General features: G+C 54.4%; 1 protein-coding gene across 2 annotated transcripts in view; it reads right to left on the bottom strand.

The window, feature by feature from the left end:
* Nucleotides 1–18,914, bottom strand: part of CD82 (CD82 molecule) — a 51,318-nt gene that overhangs the window by 24,957 nt on the left and 7,447 nt on the right. The gene's annotated exons all lie outside the window — the stretch shown is intronic.

The following is an 18,914-nucleotide window of genomic DNA, read 5'->3' as shown; positions in this document are numbered from 1 at the left end:
CCTGGATAAGAGCACCCCGTCACAAGTGGCATGGAAGCAACATCTGACCGAAGACTTATGGGGGATTCAAGTGCTACGTGGGGAGATGAGACTGAACACTCATCCAGGCTCCAGGGTCCAAGGCCTGGGTCTGAGAAATGCGGGGACAGCAGTGACTCAGAACCAGGGAAGTCCGGCCTCGGCAACTCCACCTGGGGCTTCCCCCAGGCCCAGAGAGGGAGAAAACAAGGGCTTCCCCCCCGCCCCCCCGGGTCAGAAGATCCAGCGATCTGAGATCCTGAACCCAGGCCTGGCCCCAGGAAGGCCTGCTGGGGATGGTCCACAAGAAGGAGAGCTATTGTTTCCTCTCTCCCCTCCCAGCACAGCGCCTGACAACCACAGGCTCTTTGTAAACTGGCGTGGAGCGAAACAGCAAGAGAGGAAAGAGTCTCTCACCAAAGGAGGCCTGTTTTTCTTTCCTATCAGGGACCTGCTTGAGCCTCTCAGCCCCAAGCAGCTTATAGATAAATCATCATCTCCCCAGAAGAACTCCACCACAGCATTTGAGCGGGGTGCCCCAGGAGCGGGACGCTGGCTGCATTCTTGTGAAATTGGAGAAGTGTTGAAACAGTCCTTTGGCAACTGATGTCCGCCAGCAGCGTTGCACAGGCAAGGGAGTGTCTCCACTCTGCGGCCCCCACATCCTCCGCTCAGGCTGGGTGTCCAGAGCAGCCTTGCCGGGTGGCGGGTGCTCAGAAAGGGGCAGTTCTTAGGCAACAGTGAACACCTGGCCTCCCCATCAACAGCATCTGCTCTGGACAGCCACTGGCACGTGTCATCCCTTTAATCCTCATGACCTGCCCAGAAGGTGAGGAAGGTCTTCCTGTCCTGGGGAGCATGGGATGGGGGGACAGCCTCAGAGAGAGATGAGGTAACGTGCCCGAGAAACATAGCTCGTTAGGCAGTGGTAACTCCCGAGGTCAAGATCTGTGAAGGGCTGCCTTCCGGGGAGTGGCCACGGCTGTATAAAGGGGTCTCTGGGGATGGCTGGGATTCCATTGTCCGAGTAGGTGGTGAGCACCAAGGTCACTGCTCAAAGGAGCTCTGGTTTGTGGGCAAGGAGGCAGAGGCTGCTGGGCTGGTATCTCCCGATTCTCCGGGCAACCCCGCTGGCCTCTTGTCACTCACACAAATTGTACTAGGCGTAGGGCAAAGAAAGCCCTTCAGCATCCTACAAGCAAACTAAAGCTCAGAGGGGTGAAGGAGCTTGCCCAAGGTCACAGGTACATGGACCAGCAAGGACAGACCCAGTCCTCCTGGCCCCTTAGGCCGCCTCCTCCTCTCCAGGAGGCAGCTGGGTGGGTTCAGACACTAACACAGGGGCCAGGCAGCCCCATGACTGGCAGGTGGGTTGGCCAATCAGGGCAGGCCCAGAGACTACCTGGGAATCACCTGAGGGAAGAGAAGGGGCTGAGAATCAGAGCCTGGGGTGGGTGGCTCCAGGGCCTGTTTGCCAAGATGCAGGATACAAAGTGTTTCTGCCCCGCAAGTGTTGACATTCTCCGCTCACAGCAACAGGGAGCAGGAGATGAACATGTTCTCCATACTGGGCAGAAGATGGGCAGTTCCACGAAGGGCTGGGAGTCAGCTCAGTCTGGGGACGACGTATCCAGGTTGCCCCATGATGGGGGCTGGCATCAACCTCAGGGAGCCCATAACCACCACCAAGCCCCGAGGAGACCCCAAAGTCGGATTCAGAGGGCCTGGGGTTACGCTCTAGCTCCACCCGCCCACCCTGAGAGGCCTCAACCTCAGTCTCCTCATCCACAACAATAAGAATAAGGGTTGGTGTAGGGCAGGGATTAGCCAGTTGGGGCCTGTGGATCAAATCCAACCCACCGCCTCTATTCTGTACGGCTTGCAAGCTAAGAACAGATTTTTCATTTTTAAATAGTTGGGAAAAAATAAAAAGACTATTTTGTAACACGGAAAATAAATAAATAAGTTAAGTTGTATTGGCACCCAACTGTATTGTCCACAGCTGCTGTCACAGGCAACAGCAGAGTGGGCCGGTTATGACAAGAGACCACTGCCCCGCAAAGCCTAAAACATTTACTGCCTGGCCCTTTATGGAAGAAGTTTGCCAGCCCCTGGGGCAGGGGATCAGATGGTACACACACAAGTGTCTGTAAAAGGTGGCGAGGATCAGGACTTCCATTAGCTCGGGATCTTGGGGGAGAACGAGCTGGGTGGCAGGAATCGAACAGTCAGGAAAGAGAAGACACAGGATCCCTAGACAAGGGTTCGAATCCTAGCTCTGCCGACGCACAGCCGCAGAGCAAGCACTCACAGGGCCTCGTTTCCCAACTGAACCCTGTGTTATAAAGAAAAGTGAGATCACCGCCTGGCACAGTCAGGGCTGGATGAGCTGGAGCTGGGTAAGCGTCTTTATCGGCACTTGTGGAAGGAGTGAAGGGTGAGTGTTTCACTTGCTCATGAAATTAAACAAAGAGAGAGTCTCCCAATATTGTGCTTTACAGAAATACTAGAAGGTCTGCCCATGCTTTCCTGTGAGGATGTCTGGACAGCCACAAAACAAGGGAATGAGATGCAAGCACATCTTATTTGGAAAGTTCTGGAACAGTCACTGACAGCTCTGTGAGCAGTAGGAAGGAGGTGCTGATTTTATGTTATACTCTATAGCAGGTAAACTGACCATTTCTAAGCAACTCCAATTTAAATTGACCAAATATATAATTTTATGCCAAATCAGTTTATACAATGAAATTATTATACTACTAATATTTTGCTAACTCCTGCTCATCCTTTAATACACACCTCAGACATCCACCTCCTCCAGGACACCTCCTACTCCAGCCACCCTTGTCACCACCATCAGGGCCACACGCTCCCCACCAGCACACATGCTGGTTAGGAGCCCTCCCCCTCTGCTTCCTTCCAATGGCACTGGATACTAGAGCAGTTCCTGCGATGGGCTCTGGCATCAAACTGCCTGGGTTTGAGTGATGTTCTATCACATCCTAGCTGTGTGACCTTGGACAAGTGACTTAACCTCTCTGAACCTCAACTAACTCATCTGTGAGAAGAGGAAAATAAAACCTTTCTGGCAGATTTGCCCAGAAATTAGATTAGATAATGTGGGTAAAATGCCTGGCATGAAGTAGGTTTTCAATAAATGGAGGTTACTATTATAACTCATGATGCTGCACAGTAATTTTCTACTTACTTGCCCATCTCCCCCGTGGACTGTGATAGCTTGAGGGGAAAGACTATGTATTATTTACGAGGTCAAAGTAGGCTCCCAACAAATTTGCTGAATGAAAGACTAGATGAATGGATGGAGGAAGGGAGGGAGGGAGAGAAGGAGGGATGAGTACATGGATGAAGGGATAGATGGGTGATGAAGGGATGGGTGGATGGAGGGAGGGATGAGTGGACGGATGGTTGGGTGGAGAGATGGAGAGGTGAAGGGGAGGGGAAGGAACTTCCACATAGAACACCAGGACTTTCAAGTGCTCAGTCACCCAAAGGGAGTCTGAGATCCACTGCCCCTAAATCAGCTGAGACTCTCTTTTCAGCCTTCTGTCTTCACCCAAGGGGTGGGGTGGGGGATGTGTAGGCTGAGCACTCTGAGCCACCTCTGCGTGCCAGGACCCCCAAGCACGGCTCCCTCGCCTTCCCCGGAGCCCCTGGGGAAGAACCCCTTCTTTAAGAGAACCTCTTGTCTGTGTTGGGGCTCTGTGAGTTCACCCCTGCAGAGTAGGAGGTTGGTTTATCCTTCACTTGAGGTTGGGGGAGGAGCCCTCCAGCCTGACCCCAGAACCTGGGTGTCCCTGAATAGCCTTGGGGAAACCAAGTGGTGCGGTGGTGCAGCCCCTCTAGAGCCAGAGTCCAGAGGTTCGTGCTCGGCGCCTGCTCTGATGGGACGTGCTGTTTGAGACCCAGCACAGGTGACTGTCCCCGGACTGTCCCCGGACCTCCCCGCCCCCCGCCCCGGACCTGCCTCCTCAACGGTCAAACAGCAGGCTGGGACCAGAGCAGCAGCATTTTCCAGAGTAGTTCTTCAGAACACAAGTCCTAGAAGACATGCCCTTAAGAACAAGAGTCTTTGCTGTCACCAAGTTTGTGGAGCGCCAATTCTCCCCGGGAGTCACTGTACATTAGGCGCTTAGTGTCTCCAAGACACCTGGCAGTAAACACTGCTGACTTAAAACCATCTTTCACTCAACAGCCTAACATCACGTGGAATACATATTAGGCTCTTGAGGGTCCCTTGGGGGCCAGGGCTCCTGGACTCCACGCGCTGCAGGATTCAGAGGAGGCGAGGAGATGCACGGCCCTTCGACCCACCAGCTGGCTCAGACCCAGCACCTAAGAGCCATGCTCGGGTCTCTTCCTCATTCCCCTCATCCCACAGCCCAGATGCGTCTCCTCCAATCCACCACCTCTCCCGGCCCCATGCCTCACCTCCCCCCTGGGCCAGTGCAGCTCCCTGATTGGTCACAGGCTCCACTCCTGCCCTTGCCAAGCTGTTATGCACACTGCAGGGAGGGCTCTTTGAAAAATGCAAACTAGATCTTGGCACTCCCTTGCCTGCAACCCTCCAATGGTGATGTAGCTGACACTTTGCTATAAAATCCAGACTCTTATGTGGCCAGCGGGGCCCTGCCCCTCCTCGGTCCTCAGCACCTCCGTCCTCCCCATCCCACCTTCATCCCTAAGGCCGCTCTTTCTTGTTGTTCTGTACACCAGGCCCCTGCCCACCTGAGCGCCTTTGCCCTCACGGTTCCTCTGCCAGGAACACTCTTCCCCCAAAGCCCCTGGCTGGCTCCTTCCCTTCCTGTAAGTAGACTGAGCTACTCCTCCCGGAGGCCCTACCCGAACAACTGATCTATACAGCAGGCCTCAACTCTAGCTGCGCGTTAGAACCAAAATATGCCCATGCACAGCCGCCTGTCCTTGCCCTAGGCAAGTCATCAGACTCCTGGGTATGGGTGGCTTCCCTGACGACCCTAAGGAGGAACAGCTTTGACACCTGGGCCTGTCACATGACCCTGCTCATTGCAGTCATCCTACTGGTCCCCTGGGGTATCCGGAGCCCCCATTAGAATATGGTTCCTTCAGGGGAGGGGCTGCGTCTGCCTCATTTGCCCCGTACCCCAGAGCCTAGGACAGTGCCTAGCACGTGGTAACCCCTGGATGTGTATTTGCAGGAAGAAGGAACAGAAAGGGGAGTCTGGGGAGGTCAGGAAAGGTTTCTTAGAGGAGGTAAGAAAAAACAACTTTGATCCTGCAACTGGAGGTTTCTGGGCCTTAAAACTGACATCACTGGCTTGTGGGGAGGGGGTTGCTTCCTCCCAGGACTGGATTTTAATCACCTCTGGGTCAGAAAAGCCTGATAGAAGCCATGAACGCTCTCTCTATAAAGATGCATGAAGACAGGCAGGTACATGCTTTCATCCGGTTTCAGGGGGTCACTAACCCTGGAAAGCCAGGACTTACTTTCCCCATCTCCCAGTTGCTTTAGAGCAGTGGCCCCCAGCCTTGGCCATACATTAGAATTATCCGGAGAGCTCTAAACTGTGCTGGTGCCTGCCCCGCCAATCCCCTCCCCCAAGCCCCTGAGATCCTGATTTAATTGGCCTGGGGTGCAGCCTGGGCATTGGGGTTTTTTTTTAAGCTTCCCAGGGGATTCTCATGTATTGAGACCCAGCATGGCCTGGTCCCTCGGCTCTGAGTGGGAGGCAGGAAGGCCTGGGGTCCCTGGTGCAGCAGGTCCTGGCCGGGGAGAATCTCACATGAAGCTTCCTGTACCTCTGCTCCATCCTCCACTTCCGGAAGGCACATTTCTGGCATCATTCACCAGAGAGCAATATCCCGCTGTGCAGAAGACTTTTGAGATCATTGCATTTCTCAGAGGGGCCAGAGAAAGCAGGAGACCACAGGTCACAGAGCAAAATCAGGGTTGCGCACACAGTGGAGGACCTGCAGATTCCTGGTCCAGGCTTTTCTCTTTCCATCTGCTGTCCTGCCCCAGCTCACCGGGCCTTCCGCATAGAGATTTAAGGAGAACTGGACTCAGAGTCACACAGCAGCCCTTGGTTCCCACCCCTGGATCTGCTACATATGGGCCACGTAACCTACAGAGCTGCCTCCTTATCAGTGAATGGGGAGACTAAACCCACCCACCCCTCACAGGTGTGAAGGTGAACTGTAATCAGGCTAGCACATAGTAGGGCTCGATCCATGCTGGCACCCTGGCCCCCTCCTCCCACTCTCTCTGCCTGAAGATGCCAAATCTGCCACATCTTACCAGCTGTGCGGCTTTGGGCAATCAATTCACCCCTCTGCCTCAACTTTCCCACCGGTAAAATGGACTTAATAATGGGCTATGGTGAGGCTTACATGAGTTAGTATCCATAAAATGCCTGGCACCTAGTAAGTGTCAAGTAAAAGCCACCAATTATGATGATGATGATTATTATCCGGAAGTTGCTGATTTCCTGACCAACAGTCTGAAGCCCTCTGGGGGCCTAGATCCAGCCTCCAGATACATGCCTAGCCTGAAGGCTTCTGTGCCAGAGAGTAACTACTGCTGCTCTCAGGCAAGGGGGGTGGGGTGAAACAGGGCAGGGCTGGGCCACCTAAGGAAGGAGGCCTCTGCCCTCCACAAGGGCGGGGCCTCTGTCCCTGAGCCTCTGGGCTGTGCCTCAGGGGCCTGCCTGAGACCTGGACGTCCAGCCAGTTTGGTGAGTCAGACAACTGATCCGTGGGAGCTCAGTCAGCTTGGATAGAAAGTGGAGTGAGAAAGCCTGGCCTGGCTGTCTACTCTGGAAACCTGCCTGTCAGCAGACACTCCACCTGCAAGCTGGTTCTTGGCCACCCAGCTCTGCAGTTCTCTGGACTTTGTCCCGATTGCCCATGAAAAGAGACTGGTCACAGGTGGCTGTGTTTGTTTTCATGTGAGACAGGTGATGTGTTTCCTGAAACCCATGCTGACTCCAGGGGCTGGCTTTTTGACCTCCCTACTACCTTATTTTTCAATCTTGGGTCTTACCTTTTCCCCTTGTTGTTAAAACAGAAAAATAAAAATAAAAAGCTGTTACCCGGGACTTCCCTGGTGGCACAGTGGTTAAGAATCTGCCTGCCAATGCAAGGGACATGGGTTCGAGTCCTGGTCCGGGAAGATCCCACATGCCACGGAGCAACTAAGCCCGTGCGCCACAACTACTAAGCCTGCGTGCCACAACTACTGAAGCCTGTGCACCTAGGGCCCGTGCTCCGCAACAAGAGAAGCCACCGCGATAAGAAGCCCATGCACCACAACGAAGAGTAGCCCCTGCTCGCCGCAACTAGAGAAAGCCCGCGCGTGCAGCAATGAAAGACCCAACGCAACCAAACATAAAAAAAAAAAAAAAAAAAAGCTCTTACCCTGGCAACCAGAAAATCAGGAGGCCATAAAGCATGATTAGGATCTCACATTTCCTTCAAGACTTAGGTTTGAATCCCAGCTCTGCTTCCTCTTGTGTGACCTTAAGCAAGGGAGTTACTGAATCTCCCTGAGGCCAACGTCTCATCTCTAACATGGGGATACTAGCAGGAACCCCTGTCTCGTAGGGTTGTTGGAGGACTGAGATGGGGCGAATAAAGAGCTCTGGGGGCACTGTCAGCTGCTCACAACGCAAGTGAGCAAACCCCACCACCACCAACACCATGGCGTGGGACAAACACATCCAGATCAGACCTCCCCAGGAATCCCAGGATTTTAGAGCCCAAGGCCTCCTGTTTGTCTTACAGATGCCGAACCCAAGGAGCAATGAAGGACAGCCCCGTCACATGATCCCATGTGCCGGTGTGACAGGCTCCTGTTCTCCTGAGGACCTTAACAGCCTGAAGCTGGGACTGACCCCTGACATTTGGGGGAAGGAGGCCAGGGGTAGCAGAGGAATGCAGGCCACCAGCCACCCTGGCCAGACTATGGCAGTAGAGTGACAGCACTTTTTCATTTGTATAATGCCATTCCCACGGTCTCTCATTTAATCTCTGTAACAACCCCCTGAGATATTACTACCCTATTTAGCAGATGAAGAAACTGAGACTCAGGTTCAGTGACTTGCCTAAGGTCACACAAGTAAGTGGCTAAGCCCTGATTGAACTTTAGGTCTGACCTGAGACGAGAGCTCCTTTCTCTTCACCTGCTGCCAAAATGAATGAGGTCAATGGTGGAGCCCACCCGCCTCACCCTGCCACACCTCAGTCTGCTTGCCTCACACCCCATCTTACCCCAGCTCTGAGGCCTGACTCTTGGCTTCCGTCAGGAAGGAAAAGATCAGCCCCACCAATCTTGGCCACACTGTTCCTTCACTGGCTGCTGAGGCCAACAGATGTGGTCCTTCCTTGCTTTTCTCTGAAACCCAAGCAATGAGACCAGAGGGCTTTCAGCATAGAGAAGGGGCCACTCTGACAGAGGGTGCAGTTTTGGGGAGAGCAGACACTTTGAAACTTGCAGCTTCCCCACTTGGCCCAATGCAGCCAAAGATTCGAGCTGAGGTTGAGCCATAGTCTCTGACCTCTCCCTCTCCATGGCTCCCTTTCCTATTTTTTGCAGGCTGCTTGGTCCCCATGCAAACCCTGCTCCCTCCCAATCCCAGGTTCTAAGGCTTGCACACTCAGATTCACAGTGCTAGAAAAGCCTTTGACATCACCTACTTCAGTCTCCATTTATACGATGAAGAGACTGAGGCCCAGAGAGGACCACGAATCCCCACCCTTCTGGGGAGTGTATTTGTACAGGGCAAGGAGGGGACTGGTTAGAGACATCAGTACTTTCCAACATGTTTCACATCATGATACATGTAGAGAAGTACACATATTTGTTCAGCACCCTGATGTGGACAGACAACACTGAGCCTGGTCTGAGGTGACCCGCCCAGAGTTCTGTTCCCGGGGCTGAGGAGATAACCAGCCATTCGGGCACATCAGTTGGGAAGCCCTAAGTTAGAGGGATATTTAGGACTACATGAGAGGCTGCCCAGGAGCCCCACAGTCTAGGGGCCCTAACAAGAAGACCCAGATTGCCAGGTGGGCTCTCAGGGGTCAACTACCTTCTGAGGACCCCTCCCCAGCCCCGTGGTGGGAGGGAGAATAATGAACCAGTTCATAGTATGCACTTTGAATTGAGAGAGACCTAAATTCTAATCCCATTTCACAGAGCTGTGTAACCTTTGGCAAGCTGCCTACCCCCCTGAGCCTCAGTGTCCTTATCTGTAAAATGGGGATATCAAGGCTTGTCCAGGAAGATGGTGGAATCAGCTTGCCAAACCCTAGAAAGCAAGCATGACAGAGGCAGGAGTCTCTGGGAAGAGGTCGTGTTAGGCAAAGAGTCCCTTCCTTACATGGCAGGAGGAGGGTATGCATAAAGACTCTCCCTTAAGATGTGGGACACACAAAGATTCCTACAAACTGACCCTGGAAAGTTATCGACACCCAAGAACTTGAAATAGATGTCAGGCAGAGGGAGGACTGATGAAATGAATGTTAACGAAAGCATCCCCATGTGAGCGGTGCTTCACAGATCTTATCTTATTTAACCCCACATCCCCCTGCCATGTGGAGAGCATGGCTTCATCATCTCTGTTTTTTGTTTGTTTGTTTGTTTGTTTGTTTTTTTAACATCTTTATTGAAGTATAATTGCTTTATCATCTCTGTTTTACAAGCAGGGTGTCTGGGGCTCAGGAAGGTGGTGGCACTTGCTCCAGTCACATGGAGGACAGTGGCCGAGCTGAACTTTGTCCTCCAGACCCTCTGACTCTGGAGTCCAATGTCCTACCTGCTTTGTGATACTGCTCCTTACTGCCAAGCCTTCTCACGTGGGGTCACCCAGCATCAAAGCCCATAGAATCAGAGTACCCAGGAGTGGGGCCAGGTGTCTGCAGGTGTAACAAGCACACAGGGGTTGTGGAACTCTTACCCTACACCAGCCAGCTATGGCAGCGGTGGGTGCAGAGGGCCAGGCTGAACCACCAGGATGTGAGTGAACCCAGGCCTAACGCTCAGAGGCGACCTCAAGGGGGCAGCAAGCCTCCCCCCAGAACCGCTCATGGGTCAGAAGGCCTGAGGGGCTGCCCTCCCAGAGGGCTCCCAAGAGGCCATCTCTGCTCAGTTTCCGTCCTCAATCAATGCAGTTCTTTGACCCCCAACTCTGGCTGGGCCCGGAGCTGGACATAGGAAGTGGATGGATGAAACCCACCCCTGCCCTCAGGGAGTGCTCAGTCCGGAGAAGGCAGAGACAGGAAAGTAAGCAATTACACACCAGCATCATCATAAAGCAGCACGGTGATTCTACCCCGCCTCCAGCTCTTCCTCTGTGGGACAGGATGGGCTCTTTAGAACACAGCCCTCAGTATTGATAACAACAAAAGCTAATGTTTTTGCAGTTACTATTTGCCAGAGATTGTGCTAAGCGCTTCACATGGCTTACTTTATCCTTGCAATGACCCTATGAGGTAAGCACTGCTTTTAACCCCATTTCACAGTTGAAGAAACTGAGACTCAGGGTGAAGGGATTTGCCCATGGTTACACAGACCACAGGGCTGGGAGCTGAACCCCAAAACCTGACCCAGAGCCCCTGAGCATTACTGTCATGCTGCACTGCCTGCAGAAATGAAGTTATAAACAATAGGTAATTAAAATAACCTCACCAAGGCCCAACCTACATTAACTGGGTTTCACAGCCCAGCCTCCGGACCCAGCCAACTGAAGACACTCTGGGGAAGCACTAGGCATCAGGGACCAGCTCACACACCCATCCCAGGGCCTGGACAGCTGGGCGCAGGTGGCTAAGAAAGGGTTACCCTCTGGGTTAGGGCGGCGGAGATGGAGGCTGGGAGCTGGGTGTGGGGAGGCTGGGAGCTGGGTGTGGGCCCTCGGCAGGGTGGCAGGGTGATTAGGGAGAAGGAGGGGGGCTCTAATCAGGGACCTCACATGGCAGCAGTCACAGCACACACCCTCCAGACCCTGGGCTCAGGAAGGAAGAGATGGGGCCACTGAGATGCCACCTCCTCCAAGCAGCCTTCCCGGAGCATTCTCCTACACAGACGCTCATGGAGCACTATATGGCAGCCCCAATCATCTTGGCATGAGTAGTTAGGGTGGGCATCGGACGGATGTGGGTTCAAACCCTGGCTCTGTCTACCCATCACTGTCACTTAACTTTTCTGAGCCTCAGTTCCCTCATCTGTAAAATGGGCTAATACTTCCTACTTCCCAAGCTGTAGTTCTCAGCACCTTCCTAGGCTTAAGAGCTATTTTGGCTTTGGGGATATTTGATGAGAGAGAGACAGAGACAGAGAGGGAGGTGAGTGAGACACAGTAAAGGCAAAGTGCTGCACACACAGGTAGACACAGGTACGTTTTCTCTCATGGGTCCTGGGGGGAAAACACAGAAAAGATGCAGAGTGAGGAGGGCAAGGGCAGGTCTGTAACTCCAAGAATTTGGAGGTGCAGGGTAGGGGGTAGAGGGGGGTCTTCCACCTGAGACCCAGCTAGAGGCTGCTCGGCCAGGGGAGGAGGGGGCAGTGCAGGGCCTCTGGGCCCTCCCCGCTCTGTCCTTCAGTCCCTCCGCCTCACCAGTCTCTTCCCCTCTGTATCTGTCCCTCTCTCTGCTGGTGGCTTCCTCCAGCCTTCCCCTCTGCCCGTCTCTCCCTGTTTCTGAGACCAGCTCTCAGGTCTCTCCCTCTCACGTCCTGAGGGCCTCAGACCATCCAGAGCGTCCAGGGCACTCACTCCAGACACAGGGCCCGGACTCCAGCACAGCCAGCCCTCCCCGTGGCGGGCACCTGGCTCCAGGAAGGGGTGGCCCGGGGGCCCCACTTCCACAGTCAGCTGCAGGGGTCCAGGCCCTCCGGGGCTGGGAGGAAGGGCTGCACCTCCCACATGGCAGGTAGAGCCCAAGCCCCCAGTTCCCAGGCAGGGCGGCGGCCATTTAACCCACCCAGACACCTGGCAGTTGGGGCAGGAAAGCGGCTCACAGAGGAGACCAGCACAGCCTGTCAGGGATCCCCGTCCAGGGCTCCCTGGGCCTCTTGGGTCCTCGGGGATTGCTAGGGAGCAGGGCTGGGACGGCTCCAGCTCCCCTAGACTGGGCTCAGCCAGGGTGGCCTTGGGCCTCAACACCTGCTACACCCTCCAGAGATGCTCTGGCTTCAGAGGCATGGGAGACTGATGGGGGCATTGGTTGTGGGGCAGGTAAAAAGAGAGGCAGGGGAGAGTGAGAGGTGCAGAGGCAGAGATGAGGGGAGAGAGGCAGAGAATGGCAGGCAGAGATGAGGGGAGAGAGGCAGAGGCGGAGATGAGGGGAGAGAGGCAGAGGCAGAGATGAGGGGAGAGAGGCAGAGAATGGCAGGCGGAGATGAGGGGAGAGAGGCAGAGGCAGAGATGAGGGGAGAGAGGCAGAGGCAGAGATGAGGGGAGAGAGGCAGAGAATGGCAGGCGGAGATGAGGGGAGAGAGGCAGAGAATGGCAGGCGGAGATGAGGGGAGAGAGGCAGAGAATGGCAGGCGGAGGTGAGGGGAGAGAGGCAGAGAATGGCAGGCGGAGGTGAGGGGAGAGAGGCAGAGAATGGCAGGCAGAGAAGGACAGACAGATCCCAGGTGGAGGGAGCCTCCCGTGCAGACAGGGCTCCAGCCCACAGACCTCAGGCCCTCTCTCTGGTCTCCACGGGAAGCCCCGGGGGGGGCCTGAAGCAAAAGCTCACCTGGCGTGCAGGCCTTGCTGGCCCAGGCAGGACCCCATCCTGGGAGCCAGCCCAGCTCCACCCCGCAGCCCGCCCTGGGTGCTCACCACCCTCCCGCCCCAAGTCTTCCAACAATGGCCCATCCCCTCCCCAGACCATTCTTCTTAGCCTTGGCCTCCCCCAGATGCTGGGAATGCCAAGCGGTGCCCGGACAAACACACCCACCCACACACACGCACACACACACCCCTCTGGAGACTCCTGAGCAGGCTGGGTCTTTATCACCAGAAAGGTGCTGGAGCCACTCCCAGGCCCTAAGGGAGCTGAGGCAGGGCGAGGGACTTGACCTCAGCCCGCAGCGCCTAAGCCACAAGGAGCACCCAGGTCCCAAACAGCCCCATGGAATCCCCCCAACTCAAGCCCTGGGGAGGAAAGAGCAAAGCCCAGCCAGGTCCTCACTAACTCATTCCTCTCCCGTAAACCTCAGCTTCCCCCCCTCAGCAATGGGGATAGTCCCTATGCCAGCCCCAGAAGCAGGGATACTGCCCCCGCCACCCTGGAGACCTAGGACTCCGCCACCCTCGCCTCCTCTCAGCCCACTTCCCACTCCCAACTCCAGGGGCACGCCTACAGCAAAATTCAGCCAAGAATACAAGCACCCACTGAGGCCTGGGGTACGGGGCTGGGTAGAGAGGTCGTGAGTGCCCACTGTGGGCTTTGAAAAGTCCTTTCCCCTCTCTGGGATGACAACAATTCACTCCTACCTTATAGGGAGGAGACAGGCTTGAGGAATCAGAATGCTCTAGCACAATAAAGGGAAGTTCCAGGCCACAGAGAGTTGGGAGAAGGAGTGTGTGCAGACAGACAGACAGAAATGGAAAGGAAAGGGGCTTGGTGCTACCGGAAGGGGTCTGTGTCCCCAGTGAGCCCCAGGGGCCAGGGGTGGGGTTCCGAGAGTTCTCAGCACAGGGACCTTGAGTCAGGCAGGGCTTCAGGCCTGGGCCGGCTCCCTGCGCTGCACAGGAAGAAACGAGCCCAGACGGATGGTGACCCCGCACGCCAGGCCCAGAGCCAAGAGCACAGCAGCCTGGTGAGCCTCCAGGTGGCCAGAGGGAAAGGGGGCTGTCTGTGTCGCAGCAGGAAAGCGGACATGGAAATGAACTGACTGGCCGGACTCCAGGCTCCTGGGAGGGAGCACGCAGCACTTCAGGTCACCTGGATTCCCACCCCTACTCCTCCAGCTCTCCCAGGAAGCCCTGTGTGACCCTGAGAACACAGGTCAGAGGCGTATGCCCCCCCCCCCCCCCACAGACCTGGAAACTGAGGCCCAGGAGGTACTGTGCCCAGGGTCACAACGTGAGGCTGGCAGAGCCTGTTTGGAGCTAATTCTGTCCCTCTGCCCAATCCTTCCCCTGTTATCTGCCTAGAATACCTCCCAGCTAGAGAAGATAGAGTTCAGGCCTGACACCAATGCCCAACCAGACACGCATCCCAGGGGGTTGGGTGGGTGGAGGAGGAATGAAACCCAAGCTGACTGCAGGCAAGGGGAGGGATCTGCACTTCCCGAGCACCTCAAACCCACGAGATGTCAGCGGCAGGTGTTTTGCATATTGCATCTCACGCCAGCCTCACAGTGGCCGGTGAGGAAGATAGCTTTCTTATTTTTATGAAGAAGCCAGTGGTCAGAGAAGAGAAGTGGCTTGCTCAGGGTGGGGGAAAAGTATGAGTCACAGGTCTGAGGCTGACCCTGAGGGACTCAGCTGTCCCCAGCCCATGCAGACCCAGCGCCCTGAGCCCCGCCAGCCTGACAGACCCCCCAGGGCTTGGGCCCAAAGGAACCACAGTCCCTGCTCTCATGGCCACCCTGGTGAGTTATCTAACCCTGCTAGCCAGTTTACCCGTTGGACAGAACCCAAGACAGTTGAGTTGGCTTGGTCACAGGGAAGAAGGCGGCTAGAACTGGGTCTGGAGGGACAAGGAAGACGCAGATCAGGAGATAAGGGAAGAAGGCGGCTAGAACTGGGTCTGGAGGGACAAGGAAGACGCAGATCAGGAGATAAGGGAAGAGCTGAGGGCATTCAGGCAGAACCACAGGGCAGGGGCACCGAGGCCTGAGAGTCTGGAAAATTCTGTATTGTGTATCAGGAGGGCAGGCACAGTCCTCAGAGCAACCAGGAGCGGAGGTGGGAGGGGGACCTTGGCCAGAACCCCCTTCCCACCAGGGACCTCAGATGTCTGGGTCTGGGCAGGAACCGGTAACAGGGGCAGCCTGGACCACCCTATCTTCCTTCCCCACGGTTTCTGGCCCAGAGTGAGGATCTCCGGCCAGCCTTTCCTGGAGTCCTGGGCCCCTGGCACCCAAGAGCCACCACCCCACCTAAGAGCCCTGGGATCCCCAATCCTGAGCTGAGAATAGAAAGGAGCCCAGAGTTCTCCCTCCTTACTTAGGATGCAGCTTGGGGTGATGGACCAGGCTCAGGATGGGGAGCAAAGACAGCACAGGTTCAAGTCCTGGCTCTATCCCCTCCTTAGCTGTAGGATCCTGGGCATCTCACTCACAGCCTCTGTCGTGATCTGTAAAATGGGCTCAGTAATAATACCCTCCCTGCCTATTTCATAAGGTGCTGGGAGGCTTGCAGGAGTAAGTACGTGAGAAAATGTCCACTGCTAAAAGCTATAAAGCATAAGGTATCATTATGAGGTGAATGAAGCATGATTTGAACGGGGTCTCCTGGTGGCTGGGCCAGGGTCCTCCCACTGCAAGACCCTGAGTCCCAGGGGAGCCCTGCCCCTCGGGCTGACGCTCTTTGCATGGATGGTGGTGGAGCACAGGCTGAGTCTCCCACGTCCCAGCTCCTTCCATCCAGGATCCGCTGCCATGCCAGACCAGGGGGCCCAGCCTTGGAGATTGGAACTGAAAGCCCAGCTCTGCCTCCTTCAGCTGTGACGTTGGGCAAGTCATTTCAGCCCTGGGAGCCTCAGTTCCCTCATCTGTAAATGGGGGCTGATGATAACCTCTGCTGGGGGGAGGGTGCTGCTGGCAGGATGACCTGACGTCACTGCTGCAAAGTGCCCAGGGCCGGGCCTGGCACACATCAGATGCTCAACAGGTGAGGGTTCTCTCCCCTCCCTCTGCTGTGCCCGCCACACAGCGCCCAGGCTCAACCAGAGAAAGTTTCTAGCCTCCCGGAAAAGTGGCCCAGAACAATAAGTGGGAACATATACTGGCTGGAGAACACTGGATCTCGGAAGAAGATCACGTTGCTGAATGGTTAGTGAGGGTAAAAAGTAGAGGAAGACCCTGGCTCAGAGATCATGGGGAACCTGCCTTCCCAGCCCCCTCACTTGGAGTCCCCCAGGGCAGGCACAGGGGTCAGGGAAGGCACCTCTGCTCCTGCAGCACACCTGCATGAGGTAAGCCCAGAGAGTGCGTGTGTGTGTGTTGGGGTGGGGGTGGGGGAGTGAGATTCAGGAGGAGCAGGGAGAGGTGACAAGGCCAGGGGTCCTGTATTAGTGCTCCTGCCGGCTTTCAGAGCATCCTTGGATCTATGAGATCGCCTGTCAGAGCCTCAGTTTTCCTTTCTGTAAAATGGGGATGGTGGTAATCATCTTATCCTCTTGCACATGGCTATATAGCAGTGCATACCGGAGAAGGGGTGATGAAGTGGGGATAGGGGGAAGGTGAGTTCAGATCTCACACGAGCCTTTATTAAACAAGGCAAGGTTCCTACTGGCAGCAGCCCCAGGAGCTGAAATTCACTACACAGCCTCCCCTGCCCCAATCCACTACTCCATTGGTTCTCAAAGTGCGGTCCCACACCCAGAGCAGCGGCATCTCCTGGGAACATGTTAGCAACACACATTCCTAGGCTGCACCACAGACCAATGGAACCAGAAACTCTGGGGGTATGATCTGTGCTTTAACAAACCCTCCAGGAGACTCTGATGTATATCAGGGTTTGAGAACCACTGCGCCAGCCCATGACCCCCCAGCCCTACTCCAGAGAAACCTCCTCCTACCGACTCATCTCACTTTCCCTGGCTCCCAGAAGGCTGCTGGGGAGGAAGGAGTCACCATGGAGAGAGATCATTAAAGAGTAAAGATCCCATAATTAGTTAATGACACCTCAGGCTCCCGGAGAGGAGGAGGGTCCAAAGTCAGACTACAATGGAGGAGGAAAAGCTCCTCCATATCTGTCCTTCTCTTTCTGTCTGACTCCTGTGCACCCACACACGCCCCAAGAGCCTGCCCCCCTCCCTCCGTGAGCTTGCTAACCAGCACCGAGGGACAGACAGTGCCTCTCGCCCCAGGAGAGCTGGAGCTACATGTGCGGGTACACGCTGGTGCGTATCAGGGAAAGGGCTTTTCCCCAAGAATCTGGTCCTTGGACCTTGAGTTTAAAAACCATCTGACGAGACAGCCACTTTGAAGAATTCAGTCCGTGAAGATCATTAAAGTTGAAAACAAAACAGACGTATGGACCAGGTGGTCATTATAGCAATGTGGGTACTAATGAAAAATTCTAAACAGCCTAAGTGTGCAACAGCAGGGGAATGCTTAACTGGGTCAAGGCAGATCCACGTGGTATGACACTAGGGAGCCGGGAAACACGCTGTGGAAGAATATTGAATAACGTGGAAAAATCCTCCCTCTACAATGTTAACCTAAAAGTGGCAGCACAGGAAGTGGTTCATAGGGTATGATCCCAATCGTGTGTGTGTGTGTGTGTGTTTGTGTGAACACCAAACTGTTCACAGGACATCTCTGAGCGGTTATTTCCTCCTTTGCATCTGTTCTTCACCCTCCAACTTTTCCCACAAAACTATTTCTTCAATGGGCCTTTTTTTAAAGGGCCCATTCGTTCAGGTAGAGATGAAGGCTTTTTTAAAAAGTTGACAGAAATGCATTGGGATTGACATACACACACTACAATATATAAAATAGATAACTCATAGGAACCTACTGTATTGCACAGGGAACAGTGCTCAGTACTCTGTAATGACCAAAATGGGGAAAGAATCTAAAAAAGAGTGGGTATATGTATAACTGATTCACTTTGCTGTACATCAGAAACTAACACAACATTGTAAATCAACTATGCTCCAATAAAAATTAGTAAAATAAACAACAACAAAAAGTTGACAGAAATGTCTCTTTGCTACATCAGAATCACTGGCCTGAGGGTGGGGCAGGGCGCTACAAGGGAGGTCTGGTTACCCTCCCCCACACCCAGAGAGCCATCATACTCTACATGGTCCCCAAGTGGTCCCCAACGCATGATCAGGACCGACAAGTAGAAGGGAGAGTGGGTTTGTTCAAATTCTACACAATATTTTTAAAGAGTCAGATATGTCCAGACATGAAAGGTAGTGAGCTCTCCAAGCCTTGAGGTGTGCGAGCAAAGGCTGGATGTCGTCCATGGGATCGGATCGAGTAGGTAGGTTGACTCAGTGAACTATAATGCTGCCCACAAGACTACGATCTTGTGCATCTAGTCACAAGCCCCCAACTTTGCCCTCATACTAAGCCAAAAGCACCCAGGTTGAGGCTGGGCTCAGACAGTCTTATAAAGGACCAGGCCCATAGAGGTCTAAGGCCCTCCTGACCCCCAGATCTCTAAACAGCCCTGAAAAGCTCCTTCACTCCGGACCGGGGACCTCGGTCTTTGGGGAGGAGGATTCTGTCATTTCCTCAAAGGGGTGGAAGGCACAGCCTTGATTCATCACTATCACCCTCATCATCCTCTGGCTTGTATGGAAGCAGTATTACGTGCTGGGCCCACCACTAAGCATTTTACCCAGAGCCGTTATCTCATTTAACCCTCATCGAAATTGGTGAGAGAGGGGATCAGAGGGGCATTTGAGAGCCCCTGAATGACACAGCCTCCTGCCGCAGTTACTCCTCTGCTGTGAGTTCAGAGAGGTCAGAGGGTCAGGGAGGTGACTTGCCTACGTGACCGTCAGTGACCCAGGGCCTAGCTAGCCACCCACTCATTTGCAGTGGGATCTCAGACAAATCAATCATCCCCTACCCCCACTGAGTTTCTATTTCCTTTATAAATGAGGACGTCTCATCATGTCCCGTTGCAACAACATTCTAATATTCCGTATCCTAAGACAGTGGGTGGGAGAGTAATTTTCCAACTTCAGTAGTAGAATTACTCATTGCTATCATTATT

Source organism: Balaenoptera ricei, chromosome 8 (genome assembly GCF_028023285.1).
Source record: "Balaenoptera ricei isolate mBalRic1 chromosome 8, mBalRic1.hap2, whole genome shotgun sequence".
Lineage (NCBI taxonomy): Eukaryota > Metazoa > Chordata > Mammalia > Artiodactyla > Balaenopteridae > Balaenoptera > Balaenoptera ricei.
This window is presented reverse-complemented; position numbering and strand designations above follow the sequence as displayed.